This window comes from Leuciscus leuciscus, assembly GCF_965113295.1.
Source record: "Leuciscus leuciscus genome assembly, chromosome: 16".
NCBI classification, from domain to species: domain Eukaryota; kingdom Metazoa; phylum Chordata; class Actinopteri; order Cypriniformes; family Leuciscidae; genus Leuciscus; species Leuciscus leuciscus.
In genome coordinates, this window is record NC_138740.1 from 7,710,399 (window position 1) to 7,732,193 (window position 21,795).

General features: G+C 38.4%; 1 pseudogene across 1 annotated transcript; it reads left to right on the forward strand.

The window, feature by feature from the left end:
- The first annotated feature begins 297 nt into the window (after positions 1–297).
- Positions 298–20,914, forward strand: LOC309477980 (DNA repair protein RAD50-like; annotated as a pseudogene). The gene is made up of 16 exons: positions 298–593; positions 1,682–1,847; positions 2,305–2,498; positions 2,872–3,078; positions 4,055–4,237; positions 5,632–5,789; positions 6,411–6,586; positions 8,836–9,043; positions 10,967–11,156; positions 12,426–12,552; positions 13,849–14,042; positions 16,402–16,514; positions 16,708–16,800; positions 16,897–17,010; positions 18,604–18,731; positions 19,489–20,914. The product of its transcript is annotated as a DNA repair protein RAD50-like (transcript).
- The last annotated feature ends 881 nt before the right edge of the window (positions 20,915–21,795 follow it).

Genomic DNA, 21,795 nt, shown 5'->3' on the forward strand with positions numbered 1-21,795 from the left:
TGAAATAAATTACTTGTATCGTGATATAAGATTTTATTCATATCGTTGTTGTCATTGGCAGCAAATTCATCCCAAAAATATATGTTTTACATGTATGTATTTACATAAACATGTAATAATGTGTATTTTTAAATAATCCAGTCATTTAAATTATTTATTAATAAAAAGGTCATCAAGATTAATACTTTTTTTTTTTTTTTTTATACTTGTTATTTACTTATACTTATTATTTTGATACCAAACTAAAATATAAAATTGATTCTAAATTATTGATAAGTCTGACATCAGTGCAAAAACAGAAGCTTCACATTATGATCAGTTGAGTTAAAAACAAAAGATAGATGAGCCCCACTGAAAATAGTCCAAATGTGTGCTTGTGACTGCACATCAGTTGAATTTTAGCCCATACACTAATGCAGTCATGTGATGTATATTCACTAAACACACTTTCCCCATGTTTTCAGAACCGACTGTATGACATAGACAGCAGCCTCAGCAAAATAATGAAGTTGGATAATGACATCAAAGCTCTGGACAGCAGGAAGCAACAGATGAAGGATGATAACCGGGAACTAGAGGAAAAGATGGAGCAGGTAACCCAAGGTTTTTTTTTTATTTTTTTTTATCAGTCATCAGTTATGAAGCTTTCACTGCTTCTCAGTATTAGTCATAAATGCCAGATAAGGATCATGCGAAAGCAGAGGAAGTGTTTTGCATAGAAAACATGTACAGGATGTTCAGTAATTTATGGTTTTGGTATTTTAACTGCTGCTGTTTTTCATCTGATGTTGGAATGAGGGGTTTGCGTTTGCTTGCTTATCTTTGTCATTTGTTTTATATTGTTTGAAAATAAAAGAGGTCCATCCACTAAGTTTTCTTACTAAAAGCCATAAAATTTTCTTCATTTACCTAAGGGTTCTTCTGGACTATTGGGGATCCAAATAAACTCTTAGTGTTATACTATGTGTTTGTTCTCAACAGTGCTCCCATTGAAGTCACATTAGTGTTGATGCTTTGGTTCACTGGTAGTCAAGTCAAGTCTCATTTATTTATATAGTGCTTTTTACAATACAGTTTGTTATCAAAGCAGCTTTACAGAGATAACAGGAAAATAGTGCAGCAAAGTTTGTTTCCAGAAGAAAACAGCGTCACAGTCCAGCTTAAGTAAGCTCAGTGATGTTTCATTTTTGGTGTAAAAAAAAAGTTAGTAATTTAGTTAATTTATATATATATATATATATATATATATATATATATATATATAGCAGCTCTGGTGAAAACAGTGATGTCATCATCCAGCTCACCTCAGTTCTCAGATAATGGTGTCAATGCAGGCAGATCAATAATATTGTTGAATATTAAATTAAATGTCCCCAAGTGACAGATTTGAGTTCAACCTGAGTCATGTCTCGATTTATTCCTCCCCTCTTTCTTTCCCCAAAGGTTACTTCTTAAATTGTAATAAAACAGAGAGACAATCATCAATATTAAACATGTCTTGAGTCTGGAGAAATGTAGAGTTGTCAGCATTACAATGAAACGTAATACCATGTTTTCAAAACATATCACCTAAAGAGAGCATGTACGGAAAGAAAAACGAAGGGCCTAAGACAGAGCCTTGCAGCACACCGTGTGTTCATTCCTTGGGGCGCCTTGACTCTGTGTTGTGCTGTGTTTTTAGGTGTTTCAGGGCTCAGATGATGAGCTGCAGGACATGTATCAGAACCACCAGCAGACTGTCAAAGAGAAGGAACGGAGACTTACGGAGTGCCAGCGCGAGTTAGAACGGGCCGGCCGAGAGTGCAAGAGGATGGACCGCATCAAAAATGACTTGCTAGTTGAGCAAGGTAGTCGTTTGCTCCTTTGCTATTAATTTATTGTTGTGTGGTGGTGGTGGAAATGTGTTCTCTATATATGATCAAATGGTTGTTTCGTTGATTGTAGTATTTAAAAGAGTCAATAGAAGAATAGTGATGTCCTTAAGTTCTTATATAAAGTGCTCTCGTCTCGAGCTTTTGGCGTTAAACACATATATATTTTTGCTTTTCTCCCACTTTGTGGCCTTCATCATTTATCCTCTTTTTAAATTGAAATAACTACTACTGCAAAGTTACTTCACTTAAGAAATTTTGCTTTTATAGATTAGTTATTCCAGTCCTAAAGTACACTATACTTGTAGACATGCACTAATAACTAGGCTAATACTTTCACATCGAGTGATTTTGCTCAAAATGCATTTTTAGCAGGAAAAAAGCTTATTCTTTCTCAGAGCTGTTCATCGTCATTGTTTCTGTTCATTTGAAGGCCGTCTGCAGCTGGAGGCAGATAGACACACACAAAACATTAAAAAGAGGGACACCCAGGTGAAGAGTTTAGCGTCTTCCCTGGAGTTGGAGGGCTATGATCGGACTCCTCTTAACGAAAGACAACTCCAGAGCTTCCACAGACAAGTCAAAGAGAGACTGGACCAGGACACTGAAGCCCTCAACCAAACTATGGTAGATAATTGAACTGCAGGTTCATTTACCACCCAGTTCACGCTCTTTTGTATGTATGTATATATATATATACAGTATATATATATATATATATATATACACTGTATATATATATATATATATATATATATATTGCATTGCCAATTTTTATACACTTTATGAAGTGTTTTATCCAATATAGAGACATATGTAATGTTTGGGTAACACTTTAATTATATTATTTTTGTATTATTCAATGCTTAACAGAAAATTATTAAATAATATTAATTCAGATATTTATAAATATCCTGAAACTTCATATATTTTCAAAAGTTCAGTATTAGTATCAGTATATAGCATGTTGCCATTTTTAATAATAATTTCTTGTTTTCAGCAAGATATGCAGGAGAAAGAGGCACAGAAGCAGCAAAGCATCAATGATCTCCGTGATAAGAAGACCGGTCTAGAGAGAACCGTTGAGCTGAAGAGAGACATACAGGCCAAGAAACAACAGGAACTGAAGAACATCAAGTGTGATCTCCAAAAACTGGAGGGCTCCTCTAGCAGACTGCAGGAGCTGGACACTGAGCTTCAGAAAGCGGTTAGATATGCACTACACCACTAAACTTGCTTTAAGCATTAAGCCCAGAGTATACTTAGTTTTTTTTAACGCATGCGCTAGCATATGCGTACAGTCGAACTCGTAGCCTTTCAAAATATACTCCATTTGATAGCATGCAGACGGTCGACACATGCACTCTAGAAAGTTTCATCTATGTCCAGTGTTTGCCCTATTTTTCTCCAGAAGTTATGACTGATAAAAATGTCTTTTAAAATAAAGTTGCGGCTTTCTCATAACACCCCTCACACAAACGCTTGTCAATGTATGTTTGTTGTTGTTGCAGTCTTCAGTATGTTGTTGTTGTTCCGTCTCTTTTAGTTTCGTTTTCTACTGTGAAACAACAGCCGGGCCAGTGTTGCCACCTTATGGAACAACTGATTAGTGCAAAACAAATTCAGTTCGCTTGTGCGACCTGCGCATACAAAACGTATTTCATTTGTCAATGTTCTGTTGGTTTCCACCAACTGAACCTTTAACTAAAATGACTATGGAAAACATTTATGTATATAGCGCGTTCATGTCAGCTAACAGCTTGCACCAGCTCAATCCCTCTTTTGGGGTAAAAAACTACTTTGAGGTTTACTGAAGACACACAGTGAGAAAATAGCGATGAAAAGACAGACACAGTCATTTTTGCAGCTGACCTTATTGCATACATATGTAGGAGTTTCCCTTTCAGATGTAAAATTTATGTGAGAAGTGTATTTAAATAAATTATACAACGTAATCTACTAAGATCTGCGGTATTCAATTTACTGATATTTGCGACATTATTTTTAATGTCAGTCAGGATTACAGTCTCACGCTAATTTGCCCTGTTTAATAAATCTGGCCTAAAATCTGAAAATAAATTGTAGAAAGAAAACAATACTAACACCGCAACCAACAAAACTACCATCATTGACACCCTGCATTGCTTTTGTATGTGTTTTTCTTAATGTATGTGTGTTTATAGGAGCGTGAGCTTGATAATGCCACGCAGGCCTGTACTGTGGACAGTCTGAAGGCAGAAGTAATCGATCTACAGAAGGAGAAAACTGAACTGGATCAGGCCCAGCGCAGACTGGACCAGGAGATGGAACTGCTCAACACACACACCAGGGCACATGCAGAGATGGACATGCTCAAGAAGACCAAGGTGAACACACACATCATTCTCGCCCGCAGCCATATCACCTGTAGCCCAAGACTGGTTTCCCACTGAAGCTGAGCAGGGTTGAGTCTGTCAGTACCTGGATGGGAGACTCCTGGGAAAACTAGGTTGAGGCCAGTAGGGGGCGCTGCTCACCCTGTGGACTGTGTGGGTCCTAACGTCCCACTATAGTGATGGGGACACTATACTGTCAAAAAAAGCACGTCCTTCAGATGAGACGTTAAACCGAAGTCCAGACTCTCTCCAGTTGTGGTTGAGGAGAGACCGTATGTACAGTATTGTACATTAGTACATTAGAAAAGTGCTTTATAAATGCTTCATCCATCCATTGTGATAACACCTTTATGCCTAATTCCGAAACAAATGCAGCAAACAAACAAAACAAATGTCTTTGGACAATAAAGGGGTGCAGAGATGACATCAGAATTCTGCTAATAATCTCGAGATACCACAATATATCCTACAAAATGTGTTAAGTTCTAGAGGTGTTTGAGTTTGCCAGCACAATGTTTGCAGTAGATAACTGTAACACTAGATGTCAGTACAGTCTTTCTGCAGTTTCCTGACCGCCTAATATCCTCCAGTCTTTTATAAACACTTCAGTTTGTCATTTTTACATCACAAAAAATTAACTATTTATAACAATAGTGTACATTTGTACACTATTACAATTGTACATTGTGTTAAATTTCAGTTTCAACAAAAAAAGTTGAATTGATGCCTATTAAAATGAAAACTAATGCTAGGTTTATTTTAAAATGTTTGATGGGACATCAAAATAATTTATAACATTCCATGCTGCCTAAAGCAAGATATGATTGGAAATCTGAATTTAAAAATGAATGGTCAATCAAACACATCATCTTTTACAAACATTGGTCATCCATTTCTTACTATGATAATTTTTCAGATTAATTTCTTTAATTGAATAGATTGCTTTTAAATAATTATTTATTAAGGTCATGTGCAATCTATAAAATAGTTCCTTCAGAAATTAGGCTATGTTTTCATACTCTTTTTAAAAAGCAAGAGTGTTTTAGCAAAGACAATATATGCTACTATTTATGTTTTAGAAGTTTGCAGATTTTTATATACAGTATATGGATGAACCAAATTATTCCCATTATTACATTTATCAAAATGTGCTGAATCAGAGCAAACTGTGAGATATTAACTGGACGTCACTTAGGCCAAAAGGCATTCTTTCTAGGCAGTTATGGCAGTATACAGAATATACAGCACAGTAATGTCTGGATAGTGTGATCTATAGACTCTAATATAGCAGTTTTATGATCAGTGCTTATGCCAGACAGAGGCTTGCAAAGAGACAGCTTTATCCAACTAGAAAATAAATAGTTCATCTCTGCTTCGGATTCCAGATGGAGAAAGAGGAGCAAGTGAGGAAGATCAAGTCGAGACACAATGAAGAGCTGGTGTCTCTGCTAGGACACTTTCCAAGCAAGAGCGAGCTGGCAGACTGGATCCACTCCAAAACCAGAGAGATCAACTCCACCAGAGAACGGCTCAGCAAAATGAAGTCTGTCGCCCTTTGATTTGTTTATCCGCAAACGTTTATTATAATAAGCTAGAGAATGCCATAAATGATGATATTCAGTGTGAGGGCCTATAATGTTTCATGCAGTTTTAATCAGTATTTAAATGTCTACGTGATGAGCGACATACACACATGCATTGACACTGATGTAACAGAAAATACTGGCCTTTGTACAACCACCCACATACTTAAATCTTATACTTATTTGGTTTCGATTTCTGGGTTCCTGAGGAACAGGTCATCTTCAGGTCAGTGGAACATGCAGTGTAGTTTTCAAATGGTGACGTTTAGCTTACACAGACATGTCTAAAATAGGGCTGTCTAGCAAATATGGCAGATATGACTTGCACTTGTAGTAGTGTACATAAACTGTTCGTAAGTTCACACACATCAATAAAATACATGTTTATGTGCAAAATAATATCGGAGAATGTACAATTTTCCAAATGCTATATTTACACAATAAAATGTAATTATCCTCCAACTTACTCTAACTTTAACAGTGCTGAAATAATTCCCAATAAATGTTAATACATCCTTTACAGCCTTCAGATAAATTAACTAGCATTACTAGACAAGACTTTTCATTTTTATTTTTCATAGTAAGGAGCTTGCATCTGGAGAACAGAAGAAGACTCACATCATGGCAGAAATCAAACATAAGGAAGAGCAGCTGGTCAACTATGAAGAGAGACTTTTCAACGTGTGCGGCAGTCAGGACTTCCAGTCAGACCTGAGTAAACTGGAGGATGAGCTGGAGAAGTCCTCTAAAGAGAGAGGTATGCTCTCACAAAACATTTCAGATCATCACTAAATCTACATACTGTGCTCATTTTGTCGGCAAATCTTCAGAATAATGCCAAAAATCATATACATTTGGTAGAAAATGCTAATATAATGGACAAATCATACATGAGCCCGTTAGGGTCGAGGGACGCGTTTTGTGTATGATGGCCTTTGAATTCTGCTGAAGTCTTTGAAGCTTTTCAGATGCAGATTCTGTGTGGGCCTGCTTGACGGTAAATTACTGTTTATTGGTAAACAGGATATAGACTTTCTTTATGCCAAGTAGAGCAATGACTGTTGATATGAAGTCTGATAAGATATCAAGCTGGGACCCACACAGCTGAGTTTATGAAGTCCACAGCAGTTACACAACCCAGTATGTGTGTGAATTCAGAACATTCCTGGTTTTCTCAGTCTTCCGTGTTTTGAATGTGATTATCGGAAGTGTTGGGGAAAGTTACTTTGAAAATTAATGCATAACAATATTGCGTTACTCCCTTAAAAAGTAACTAATTGTGCTACTTAGTTACTTTTTTTTTAAAGTAATGAGTTATGTTAATTTTGCGTAACTTTTTTTGCACCTGGGCTGGGCTTGTTTTTTTTATAACAAAAAAGTTATATTTTTGGGCAAATGTAAAGACCCTTTCACACCAAAAGTGAAATAATAAGCCTCAGGCTGAAGGAAATTCATGGCTGTACAGTAGAGGGCGCAGCTCAAACAAACCTATCAGCTCTGCTGCCATTTCTGGATAACGGAAGAATAGGATGCAGGTTTAACACTTTAACCAATAAAACTTAAAACTTAAAAGTTTAACACTTACTTTAACCAATAAAACAAAAAAAATCTATAGTCATTTTTGCTTATGGTTTAACTGAATCATCAAGGCAAGGCAAGGCAGGCAAGGCAAGTTTATTTATATAGCACATTTCATACACAATGGCAATTCAAAGTGCTTTACATAGAAGAAATAAAAATAATACAAATAAATGTGGAGATGGTGGTCTAGTGGGTTAAACCACTGAACTGGTAAATCGAAGGTTGCTGGTTCGATCCCAGCAGTCACCACCAGTGTGTCCTTGAGCAAGACACTTTACTCCACGTTGCTCCCTGTAATAAGTGCACTGTAAGTCGCTTTGGATAAAAGCGTCTGCCAAATGCATAAATGTAAATAAATGTAAATAAGAATAATTAAAACAGTTATATATACAGAAAAATAAAATACAGTACAGTACAAACAGTCGGACGAACAGTGGCACAGTGCTCATTCAGTAAATGCATAGCTAAACAGAAGTGTTTTGAGTCTGGATTTGAATGTGACCACTGTAGGAGCACATCTGATCTCTTCTGGGAGCTGGTTCCAGCATAATAGCTAAAAGCGGACTCACCATGCTTTGAGTGAACCCTTGGTATTTCTAGCTGATATGATCCTAATGGTCTGAGTGATCTGTTGGGTTTATATTCAGTGAGCATATCTGCAATGTATTGAGGACCTAGGCCATTGAATGATTTATATACCAGTAATAATACTTTAAAATCAATCCTAAATGTAACTGGGAGCCAGTGTAAAGACCTGAGGACTGGTGTGATATGTTCATATTTCCTGGTTCTGCTCAGAATCCTGGCAGCAGTGTTCTGTATGAGCTGACACCGTCTTATGGTCTTTTTGGGAAGGCCAGTGAGGAGTCCATTACAATAATCCACCCTGCTGGTGATGAAAGCATGCACAAGTTTCTCTACTTGTTTCTCTACATTATCAAAGGTCAGAAACAAGTACATTGGTCAATAAAGTGAGATTAAATGCATAAAAATGTATGTTTTATTTAACATATTTAGTTTTTGAAGGTTTGCATAGTATTTTGATTCTGCATTTCACTGATTTTATTCATTTTGAGAAATATTGAATCTTTTTTTGTGCAAGTGAGATGAGTAAATGCACGCTCACTTTTAGTCTAGAACTGCAATAAGCATCATGTTCACACAGCACACAAACACACTCACACAACGCCTCTCCACTTACTCATGATTCTCTCAACATGGGGACAGGAGAGCTGTCAGTCAATAAATGGGAAAACAAAGTAATTTGCGTTACTTATTTTAAAAAGTAACTGAGGTATTTTTTGGAAAATTCAAACTTTACTTTACAAGTTACTTGAAAAAGTAATCTGATTACATATCTCAAGTTGCTTGTAATGAGTTCCCCCCAGCACTGATTCTCATTATCTTTTTGTCTTCTCTTGGCAGCCATGTTCATCAGTCAGCTGACGGAGGAGGGCGAGCCCTGCTGTCCCGTGTGTCAGCGTGTGTTCCCCTCAGAGGCCGAGCTCCAGGACGTCATTAATGACATGCAGTCCAAGCTGCGGCACGTCCCAGACAAACTGAAGAACACCGAGCAGGACCTGAAGAGGAAAGAGCGCAGGCGTGATGAAATGATGGCACTGAAGCCCATCAGGCAATAACACTTTTCTGGCCATTCAGTTATCACTTTATCTATCTATCTGTCTATTCCTCAATCTGTTTATCACTTTAACTATCCATCCTTTACTTCATGTCTATACATCCATCTTTTACTTCACCTATCCATGCATCCATCCATCATCCACCTGTTTACCCCTTCATTCCTGCATCCTTCCACCTGTTTACCCCTTCATTCCCCTATCTATCTATCATCCATCCATCCACCTGTTTGCCCCTTCATTCCCCATCCTTCCATCTATCCATTCATCATCCACCTGTTTACCCCTTCATTCCTCCATCCTTCCATCCATCATTCTTCCTGTTTACCCCCTCATTCCCCCATCCTTCCATTCAACCATCCTTCCTCCTGTTTACCCCTTCATTCCCCATCCATCTGTCCGCCTATTTACCCCTTCATTCCCCCATCCTTCCATCCATCCATCCTTCCTCATGTTTACCCCTTCATTCCCCATCCATCTGTCCGCCTATTTACCCCTTCATTCCTCCATCCTTCCATCCATCATTCTTCCTGTTTACCCCCTCATTCCCCCATCCTTCCATTCAACCATCCTTCCTCATGTTTACCCCTTCATTCCCCATCCATCTGTCCGCCTATTTACCCCTTCATTCCATCTATCCATCTATCCATCCATCCACCTATTTACCAATTCATTCCCCATCCATATGTCCACCTGTTAACCCCTTCATTCCCCATCCTTCCATCTATCTATCCATCCATCCATCCATCCATCCATCCACCTGTTTACCCCTTCATTGCCCATCCTTGCATCTATCCATCCATCATCCACCTGTTTACCCCTTCATTCCCCATCCTTCCATCTATCCATCCATCATCCACCTGTTTACCCCTTCATTCCCCATCCTTCCATCTATCCATCCACCATCCACCTGTTTATCCAGGGTTCCTGCGGGGTCTTAAAAAGTAAAAAATTCTGACCTTTAAATTTAAGGCCTTAAAACGTCTTAAAAAGGGCCAGATTTTCATCCGAGGTCTTAAATGTAATTTAGTCAGGTCTAAAAAAGGTTTTACCCTTGTTCATTTCCAGAAATGCTGGCCGCAGAAAGTTACAAAGTAGCAAAAAAATATTGAGTCGTAGTCTACAAAGCAGAGCTCTAGAGCAGGGGTCTCCAACACGTTGCTCGTGTACTACCAGTAGCTCGTGGCTTGATTGAGGTAGCTCGCCGATGGGCCGTTCACATATCGCGTCTTTTGCACGCTCAAGTTTGTTCAAATGTAGGCGCGCGGCAAGCACGCTCATAATTAAAGCGATGCGCTTATTTTTTCCAGGCACAGCGAGATGAAAAAATATCTACTTTTCAGAATGCCGCAAACGCACCGCAGGTCACGTGACAAGAACCAACCAATCAACTTCACCCTTTCCGTAACAACATTAAAATCTCTGTTAGCATGAAGGATGGGGGGTGCACCCAAACACTACAGGTGTTTTTCTCTTCTCCATAAATAAATCTTGTAGCAGAGCTACAGCAAGCGTTTTTCGGAGGTGGAAATCCATTAGCAACTAAAACTTCTTTGTTGTTGTGGAGAGCGCAGTGCATGGTTGCATTGCAATGACAGCAGCAATCTCTGTCCACCTGTTTACCACTTCATTTCTCCATCCCTCATCCATCGTTCCTCCTGTTTACCCCTTCATTCCCCCCTCTCTTTACCTGTTTACCCCTTCATTTCTCCATCCCTCATCCATCCTTCCTCCTGTTTACCCCTTCATTCCCCCATCCATTCATCCATCCATCCATCCACTTACTTACCCCTTCATTCCTCCATCCATACTTCCTCCTTTTTACCCCTTCATTCCCCATCCTCCATCCATCCACCAGTTTACCCCTCCTTCCATCCACCCCTTATATTGATATTGATGAATATTTTTTGTCTTGACAGGCAGTCCATAGTGGAGCTCCAGGAGAAAGAGCTGCCAGAGCTCAGAAATAAACTCCAGCGTGTGAATCGAGACATTGAGAAGCTGAAAGGAGACACTGAGGAGCAGGAGACGCTGCTGTGCACACTGATGTCTGAGGAGGACACCGCCAAGGCCTGTCTGCAGGACGTCTCCCTCATGGATCGCTATCAGGTCTAAGCTCATCTCCAGCCAGTCCAAACGCAGAAAATAAAATCCAGTAACATGCAGCACATCAGAACAACACAACATTTACTTAAAGACTTATTTATTTATCACATAGAACATTCAGAAAACTGCAGTATTTGGGATTCTTATTAAAAATACACAATACTGAAAGTTTATTATGTACTAAATCTCAAGTTTTCTGAAGTCATATAGTAGCTTTATGAAGAATAGAGCAAAAGTTGTTATCCGGTTGTAAAGGTGCACAATGCAGGATTTTCAGTTACTGTTTGTAAACACAACATTTAAACTTGGCCCCTCCTCACAGGCTGAAAACCGCCAGAGGCACAAGCCTTCTCCCTGTCTATCAGTTGCACACGCAGCCGAACGACTCAAGAGAACACCAGCGGGAACATGAGCGATAAGCTGTTTTGTTATAAAAAAAAAAAAATCAAATATTGTGTCAATCATCCGCAAATAATTAGATGACTGCTTGTAATTTGCGAGCGAGTTTAGCCATCATCAGTCTAGCTCACTAATAAACAATAATTACGTGTCATCATAAAAACATAATTATAATGCCTAGTATTCTGACGGATTACAGATAGCTGTCAACAAGGCAATAGCAACTTACCGGACAACTTAACCAAGCTTCAGACTCACCTGTGCCACGCATCATTATTGGCTGGGGCTACACATTCCACAGGAATTCAGGAAGAAAATATGAAAATATAGGCAGTAGTGTATTTGTAGACACAAACACCGCTGCACACTTCTAGTGGACCATAAACCGTGATTGAGAGGCATTATTTTTGTATTAGTCTATACACAATTTTTTCCCCGAAAATCCTGCATAAGTGCACCTTTAAGTCTGATGTCATACATTACAGTTTCCAGGTCCAAATGCTCCTTTGGATCCCAAAAGCAAACAAACTGTGCTAATATACTCTCATGGTGTGCTGTACTACTCCTGAAAAAATCACGATCTTAACCTTTATCTCCATAGAAATCTAAAAACAAATTGTTATGAATCATTACAATTTTGGTGTCCGGGACAGAGTCTAGAGACTATAGTGTTCTATAGCTCTAAAAAAAGCTTAGCTTAAAGGTGTGCTATAAATGAATAGTTCTCATAAATGGCTTTCGATATATTATTCTCACTTGAAATAGAGTATAAACTTGGACGCAACAGTAATTGATGTGGCACAAGTTAGTATTAGCACAACGCAGTATTTTTATTGAACTGTGGGTAATCAGAATGTTTCCTGTCATATGTAGCTTGACCTGAAGGATGTGGAGAGAAAGATCGCTCAGCATGCAGCCAAGCTTCAGGGAGTTGACCTCAGCCGAACCATGACGCAGGTCAGCCAGGAGAAACAAGAGACCCAACACCGCCTGGACACCAGTACGTTCAGCTCTTTATGTAGAATACAAAACACTTTTTGTGAATCTCATGTGAATGTACACTCCTGTTCAAAAGTTTGGGGTCTGAAAGAAGTCTCTTGTGCTCACCAAGGCTGCATCTATTTGATCAAAAATACAGTAAAAACATGTGGAAAATTATTACAATTTATGATGTTTTCTGTTTTAATATATACAAAAATAGTAGTGTAATTTATTCCAGTGATGGCAAGGCTGAATTTTCAGCATCATTACTCCAGTCTTCAGTGTCACATGATCCTTCAGTTCATTTGGTACTGCTTAAAACAGTTGTGCTGCTTAATATTTTTGTGGAAACCATGATACTTTTTTCAGGAGTCTTTATGGATAGAAAGTTCAAAAGAACAGCATTTCAAAACCGCATTTGAAATCCTTTGTTACATAATAAATATCTTTACTGTCAATTTTAATCTGTTTAAATAGTCTTTTGCTGAATTAAAAGTATTCATTTACTGACCCCAATCTTTTGAATGGCCATGTACATTAATTTAAACATGTGTCATTTGTTCTTTGATATTCTTATTTTATATTTATATAAATTTATAAGGGAAATTGTATATCCTGAGTACTGTATCAACAGATAGACAGAACGACCAACTAGATAGATAGATAGATAGATAGATAGATAGATAGATAGATAGATAGATAGATAGATAGATAGATAGATAGATAGATAGATAGATAGATAGATAGATGCTAATAGGAAAAGGTATTTTTTCGATACTTTTAATCACTTTCACTACTTAGGTTGAGTTGCACCAATAGGGATTACGCTTATGTGTATCTAGTAATTCTGTTGCACCAAACTTTAAAATTTGTTTAAAAATAAGCATGCTCTCATTTAAACTATCATTTTGATCCTAGTTTTATTTTACATTTAAGATAAATTAACTTTAATCTTGTTGCTCCATTACTTTAAACTCTGATTTAAATCTCAGTTAGGGATAATCTTTAAATTTACAGGAGAGGTTTAAATGCACCTACAATAATAATAAAATAAAATAAAAACACATAAAATTAAAATATGTGGCTGACTAAACAAAGTAATGTAATATAAAAGAAACTGCATGCATTGTTAATATAAAAGAAGTATTAGCAAAATGCTATTGGAATTTATTTTAAATGTAGCATGTCACACCACAGCAAATGTTAACTAAGTATTTTATGTCAAATACCCAAATACTGGTAAAATAAGTTCTAACACCTACTGTATATGACCCTGTTTATCACTGTGTCTCCATGTGATGCTCCTCGTGTTTAGCCTGCAGTAAGATCGAGCTGAAAAGGAAACTGATCCAGGACCAGCAGGAGCAGATCCAGGCCTTGAAAAGCAGCGTAAACGAGATTCGTGGAGAAAAGCTCCTGATCTCCAGCAACATGCAGAAGCGTCAACAGTTGGAGGAGCAGTGTGTGGAGTTCTCCACTGAAATCCAGACGCTCCAACGAGACATTCGAGTGAGGAGCGCCTCTCCACTTTAATGTGCCTTTCATTCATAATGAGAAAAGTTCCCTTTCATAGGTTCACTCGATGCAGCGTCATTAGCTGACATTATCGAAACACCCTCCAGGTATGAAGATTGTCTGAAACCTGTATAGAATCACACCAATTCATTGGCTGATTGTGCTTGCACCGGTCACTAAGGCATGTGTCACCAGGATGTTATCATGGCATCACTCCTCAGATTTCTGCTCTTCAGAAATCTGAGCCATGTAGTGTGTTTCTTCTGATTTGAATGGATTCATCATGTTTGGTGGCCTTCATCACGGAGATTATTATCCTCTGGGTGAACACAATGGCATTTCGTAAGTATGTGGCTCTGTGTCCTTTTTTATTACGAGCGAGGACTCGCATGATAAGTGCTTGGGCTATCATCATGCTCAAGCCGCCTTTAATGACTTGTCAGCACTGCAAGAATTTTAAAATGAAAGTGCTTAGTTTTTTTCTCTGAGGAAACAATGATTGGACATCCCTCTATAACTAGTCCTGCTATTGCTGAAGTGCTGCATGACCTAAAGCTTAGGGATCCGATTGTTGAGTTAGGGGAGAGTGGAGGCTATGGAGAGTGAGCCCATGAATTTCTGTCATGCTTTCCCTATCGCTCTCTAAATTGCATGCTGAAAGCCTCTCCGGATGAGTTTGCACATGATGATTTGTGTGCAGATCTGTTAGCTCGTGGTGCAATATATTTCGGTTTGGAGAATCAGACCGATTCTAGGCCACCTAAACCATATCTGCCCTGCAGGCCTTTGCCCTTCTTCTAGGATCTCCATCAGGGTATATCAATCACAATCTCAGATGCTTCTGAGTTCACCACTATCTGTAAAACTGTGTCTGAGATGTAGGTGGTTGAAGGTACACTTGTTCCTCAGATTCAAACCGAAGATTGGTTTGTTACGATCTATCTGAAGGATGAGTATTTTTGTTTTAAAATTGTCCCAGAGGCACAGGAATTTCCTCAGGTTGGATTTTACCAGTTTTGTTTTGTTTTTTCTCAATTGGCCCTCATTTAAGTATTTTAATTTGGTTCTGATTTGCGGGGGCTTGAGTTGAGACTAAACCTTCAGAAAGGGGAGGATTACCCTCTACGAGGCACATATGTGCCTTCAAGTGTTGTCTTATTGCATCGTGGTGCAGAGACTGACAGTTGGATCTGATTCGCTGTCTGTGGATTGACTCTCTGGTTTTCTGCTTTATCAAGGTGTGAGGCAGCCAAGACATTTCTGCTCTGTACAATTTCCCTCATTGGATTTATCTTTTTGAAAGGGTTAAAAGATTCTCCATTTGAGCCAATGGAATCAGCTTTAGAGAAGAGTCTGACACTTAAGACAGTGTTGTTATTGGCTCTGTCCTCTCTTGAGAGAATCAGAGATTTACAGGCCTGGCAAAGGTCTTGTTATGACCTAGGTTACTTAGAATATATATACCCAAGGCTGCATCAGCTTAATTTCGTTCCTAGGTTGCAGTGTTGCCCTTTTCTATTCCACCCTTTGAGTCTTGGGATAATGTAAAAGATTGCATAGGTGTTTCCCAGTTAAGAGTATTTTAAGTCGATTTCGCTGCTATGTGGAAAAAATCCAACAGTTACAGAATGCACCGGTTCGTTTATCGACCCCAGAGAGTTAAAGGTTTAAGTTGACCATCAAGACCATAATGGTGTAGGTCTGAGTAGCTGATGTTGCATTGGGTGAGAAATGCTATTTGTAAAGCTTATGAGGCGTGTGGGTTATCTTCACCTCTGGACACTTCTATAACAGTTTATAATCTTGATATTAACCTGACCCCAGGTTCCCAGTTTTGTTGTTGTTGTTGTTGTTGGTTTTTTTTGCTTTTTGCTTGAGCGGGGTGTTATTTATTCATGTTTGTCAGTGTTTTGTGTTTTTGCAATCACAGACTGATAAACCAGCAGTTATCTCGTAGTGTAGTGCTGTGGTTTACTGTTCCCATAGCTTCAGCTCCTGACTCAGCGTTATATGAACCCATAAAAGGGAACATCTATAGATTACTTATGTATTTATTCAGTAAGATTGCATCAAACTGATAAAAAATGACAGTAATATACATTTTAGTATAATAGTATAATGGCTGCTGAAAATTCAGCTTTGCCATCTCAGGAGTAACTTACATTTTAAATATATATTTAAATAGAAAAACAGTTTTCACAACAGTTTTTTTTTACTGTATTTTTATCAAGTAAATGCAGCTGTGGTGAGCATAAGATAATTCTTTCAAAAACATAAAATCTTACAGACCCCAGACTTTTGAACGATAATGTAATCATATTTTTACTGGTGTGTCATGATTTGTGTTTATTAGGATGCAAAGGAGCAGATGTCTCCTCTAGCTGAAACTCTGGAGAAGCTCCAGCTGGAGAAACAGGACATTGTTGAAAGCGCAGGATGCAGAAACGGGAAGAAGGGCAAGAAAAGGTGTTGGTTAATTTGTTTTTGCATTTGTGTTTTAGGTTTTATGTGACTTATTTATGTTTACTGTGAAATTATTCCCCACAATGTATTACATACAAATTATTAATTACATGAAAGGTTGTGGATTTTTACTTTAATGCAAGCCAAAGTCATTGCTTATCATCAGAGTTGACTAAAACTTTATACTTTCTTTTAGATAAATTCACTCAAGGAAAAAGTTAAAAACTTGACCCTCCTTGAAAGAGAGACCACCAAGTACATTGAAGAGGGCAAAGACAGCTACAAAGAGGTACGACAAAATAATGTGCATCTCTTAGCTCTCGTTTCCTAATAAATGCAAGTATGTTTTCTCATTTATTTTCTTTTTTTACTTTTTCTTATTTAGCAAAAAGAAACTGAGCTACAAGAGGTTGACAAACAACTACACGAGGCTGAAAAACAGCGAGAGAAGACCAATAAAGACATGGGCAACATCCGACAAGATATTGACACTCAGAAGGTCAAGCAAAGCTTTATTTGTTTTTGCTTTTGTTGTTGCATAGGCCTATATATACAGTTGTAATCTAAATTATTCAACCCCCATTGCAAATCAGATTTATTGGCAACATTTACAGACTTTCAGCTGTTTGCAATGAACAAATCAAACAAAGGTAATTTAAATAGCTCAACACAACAAATCTTTCAAGTGGTTTCCCCAAATTCAACTGAAAATGCCACTTTTTAATGACTTCTGCAGTTCTAAAATTATTCAACCCTTTAATGGCAAGCATCTTTATTACTTAGTAGAACATCCTTATGCTGTTTGATCTGCTGCAAACAAGATGTTTACCCAGACAGCAGCTTCTGGCAGCGATTCTGAGGAATCTTAGCCCATTCCTCATGAGCAATATTACCCCAGTAATATTCATTAATTCTGAATATTAGAATATTTTTCAGTAATATTCTTGGGTTTGCGTGCTGCAACCGTCGTCTTCAAATCCCACCAAGGAAGGTCCAATGACGCCCAAGCTTTAGCTTCCTCACTAGGATTTCCTGATACTTTAATGAATCCATCTCTCCTTCCACACACTGCAGGCTTCCAGTGTTAGAGGATGCAAAGCAGCCGCAGAGCATCACAGAGTCCCACCATGCTTAACTGTTGGCAGAGTTTTTTATTTTTATTTTTTTTAGCAAATGCTTCATTCTTGTTCCTCCAAACATACCGCTGATCCACAGGGCCGAAAAGTTTTTCAGCCACAGAATAAGAACCTCTGTGGCTTATTTATATGATTTTGAGCAAATTGGAGCTGACTTTTCTTGTGCTTTTGGGTTAGTAGTGGTGTACGTCTTGAAGTTCTGGCATGAAAACCGCATGCGTTTAGTACGTACCTTACTGTGCAAGCTGAAACCTCAGTGTCTGTTGCCACCAAGTCTTGCTGCAGGTCTTTTGCGGTCACTCAAGGGGTTAGGGTTAGGGTTAGGGTTAGGGTTAGGGCTACTCGGGTGGTTGGATAATTTTGAGACTGCAGAAGTAATTTAAAGTTGCATTCATGTAATCACAGATGTACTTGATGATGGTGAGATCAGATCTCCGTGTGGAGCACCGGCTGTTGTCAGACTCCTTGTGCATTTAAAAATATCACTGGATTATTACAATTAATGGCAAAAGGAATCTTTAGAAATGTAAATGGATATTTCCTACTGACATACTACAGCAAAAGATCGAAATAACTGGCTTAAATAAATTTTGGGGGGGTGAAAATACTAAAGTGCCTAAGACTTTTGTACAGTACTGTATAAGTGCGTTCATTTACTGGATTAATCGTACCTAACGTTCATTTTTTTTAATATATTTTTTATTTGTAATAATTTCATATTCTCCAAATCAATGCAGAAACAACATAAAGACAGTAGCCTATATTTTAAATATTTGTTTAATGAAAGAAGGCCAATATCACCGATACCAAAACTGCTATTGATGTCTCTATGAAATAGATTTTTTCACAATTTTAGCCATTAATTATAGGCATTTAGCGTTACAGTATAATTTAATTATACAATATAGCTATTCATTTCCATTTTTAATGATATATGATTTTGTGATTTTTAACAGGTTCAAGAACGCTGCCTACAAGATAACTTGACCTTACGGAAGCGTGCGGAGGAGCTGAAAGGGGTGTCTAGAAAACTTGAGGCTTTGCTTAAGGAGATGGGAAACATGCAAGTCGTGCAGTTGCGCAAGTATGAGATAACTTATACCTCTTATATACAACTACCAAGTGCCAGTTAGGAAGTCCTGATGATGTTTGACACTTTCTGAAGCTCAGAAGACTTTATATGCTGAGTATGTTCTTTGGTTACCATAACTCTAAATTAATCTCTCTCACCAACTCATAGATTTTACTCCTTGCTACTTTAATGAAACCTAGTTTGTTTAAAGGGGAACTATGCAGTTTTTTTTTAGCTTAATTTACCATAACTGAACGGCTTCGGAGTCATTGGAATGGTTATATGACTTTTTTCGGGTTGAATGGTGGTCTTCTCGCACCCCCCTAGCGCCTGTGAGCGGAAAAAATCACCCTTGCAACTTTGGGCCGGCGGGCCTGACCTCAGCGTTAGGAAGTATCGTGTGATATCAGGTCTCGCGTGTAATGAATTGCTTTACGGCACTGCACACATACACTATCTAAACATTTATATGCTGGCCTTCTGTGTATCATACAGACCTCAGTGGACATGGCTCCATGCGTTCGCCGGCTTCTTTGAAAACAAATGTACATGACCAGGGTTAGAAGATGGGAGGGGGAGAGTCACCAATGAGTTTTGACGACAGTGTTGTCAAATATCTATTCCGAAGCTGTAGGGGGAGCTCCATAGAGAAACTGGCGAGAAAACAACGAAGGAATTGCCAAAACTGCATAGCGCCGCTTTAAATGTTCACAAAGGGTGAGAGTTCAAATGAGTGTGTATCTTAAAGAGTGTATCTTCTGTTGTCAAGTGAGCGGCGAGAAGTCGAGCGAAAGTTGGATGACCTGAAAAAGAACCGCAGTGTGGCTGTCGGTCGGCAGAAAGGCTACGAGGACGAGATCCTCCGTTTTCGTAAAGAGCTCAATGAGGATCAATATAGCCGGGCTGAGGATCTCTACAGAGACAAAATGATTGTCATGAGAACAACAGAGTTGGCCAATAAGGACCTGGACATCTACTATAAAGCTCTAGACCAGTAAGTAGGTTTTGCTATCAGGGGTTTTCTGAAGGGTAATTTCAAGTAGCGGTTTGTCAGAGTGTGTAGGTTTGGTTTTGATGTGGTTCGGCAGAGAACAAGAATCAACAATCAGCAACAGCCCATGTGTGCGATGACCTAGACTGAAGGAAGTCTGACTCAACTTTTAGCACTAATGGTGTAGTTGAATCATCACTAACTGGTGGGCTTAATATCACAAGGACTCCACAGAAAGATGCTAAATCGCTTAACATGTTATAACCATTGCTATGGTGATCTTGCCATGTAAAATAATTGTGTAATGTATACAAAATTTGGTCCAAAACATTATATTACACACTATACACATTTTTGTATATTTATTCAGAAAATACTAAGAAATTGTTCAGCAGATGAGATTATACAAAGCGCTTTATGTAAGAGAAACATAGAAAGCAATTTTTCATACAAGAACAAACAATAATCACTGCAATACCCAGTAAAGTTAGAGTAAGCTACAACATAGGTAAAATTGCAGAAAAGTAATAAAGAAAGCATCATTTTATTTGCAGGAAATGCCTTTCATTGTTATTGTACTTTAAAGGGCTCATGACATGAGAAATCAAATTTCCCTTGACCTTTTGACACATAAAAGGTCTTTATACCGTTAAAATACCCTAGAAGTTGTTAAAACATCCTCCTCATTAAAACAAAAGCATTTAACCGAGCTACAAAAGCAGTTTGTTAGGATATTACGGGGTCTGTGATGTCACATGGGCAAATACACTTGCATATGATATTTTTCCACACAATTGTGGGACTAGTACTAACACTAAACTCAGGTCCTTGTGGAACTATACTGGTTCAGATCATATTTTAATGTTGATTCTCTCCTGCATGAAGACCCTGGCTAAGTGGTTCGATGCACAAGCACTGACCACTCATTTATAGTTTACGAGATCTGTGTACAATTTACATTCATTTGACTCGTCCAAATTTGATCTCATTTTCATTGGTCTCTGTTCTGCACAAATTTAAAATCAAATTTACAAAAAATTATGGTTTCTGTTGAGGAATATACAGAGGAAGTCACAAATCATTATCGTTGGTTTAGATCGGTATCGTCCTGCGTCTTCACAGAAGTTACATCAGCAGGCCTGTGGTTGTCTGAATCGTTCTGCAGTCATCAGCCTATCTACAGTGCAGAGGCGTTATCCTGACTTTCCAGCCGTTACTCTTCAATTTCTTATTCTTATTCTTTAAGATATCGAGTTTAAATTGTCAATGACTTTTCTTTACTTTATAAAAGATCACAGTTGTCAGTATAGTCATGTCACTCCAAATATTTAAAGGGTCATGAAACCCTAAACCAAATTTTCTGAGATTTTAACAGAGGTATGTGTGTTGAGCACCATTGAAGACAATGTTAGCATCTGCTAGATTTAATAGTATGGGGAAAATGGTTAAATTTTAGTTTTTTTCTGCTATTTTCGTCTTCCGGGTTTAAAATCTTCATCGTGTCCACGTCACAGGCAGTGACGTGGCAGAGCACTATAGTACTTTGATGACTCATCGGTGTCTCATAATTATTCATGTACTGAGTTTTCTTATCCAATGAGAAGACACTTTCTCTTAATTATTCATGACACCACGTGGAACTTTCCAATGACAGACATGTCAAACTGTGATATCGCGTAGTAGAGGAGAGAGGCAATGATGGGACGCGCGTTTGTTTTCGTGGTGCAAAAGTTCCACTACATCTTTCCCCGCGATGCTGCCAGGGCTAGACTCCGGCCATCAACCACGGACACATCTAAACTATGTGTGTGTAGCAACCATTCAACTGGAGAATGGTGGACTTCGGCCTTGTACACCAATGCAGGTTTCGTCTTGCGAGTGATGCGGTCCCGAGGACTTTTCTATCGCTTCAGAGATGTGTGTGTGTGTGTGTGTGTGTGTGTGTGTGTGTGTGTGTGTGTGTGTGTGTGTGTGTGTGTGTGTGTGTGTGTGTGTGTGTGTGTGTGTGTGTGTGTGTGTGTGTGTCTAAAACGTAACCCTGACCGTTATGCCTTTTGTTAAATAATCACTCGTTATTAAAATGTA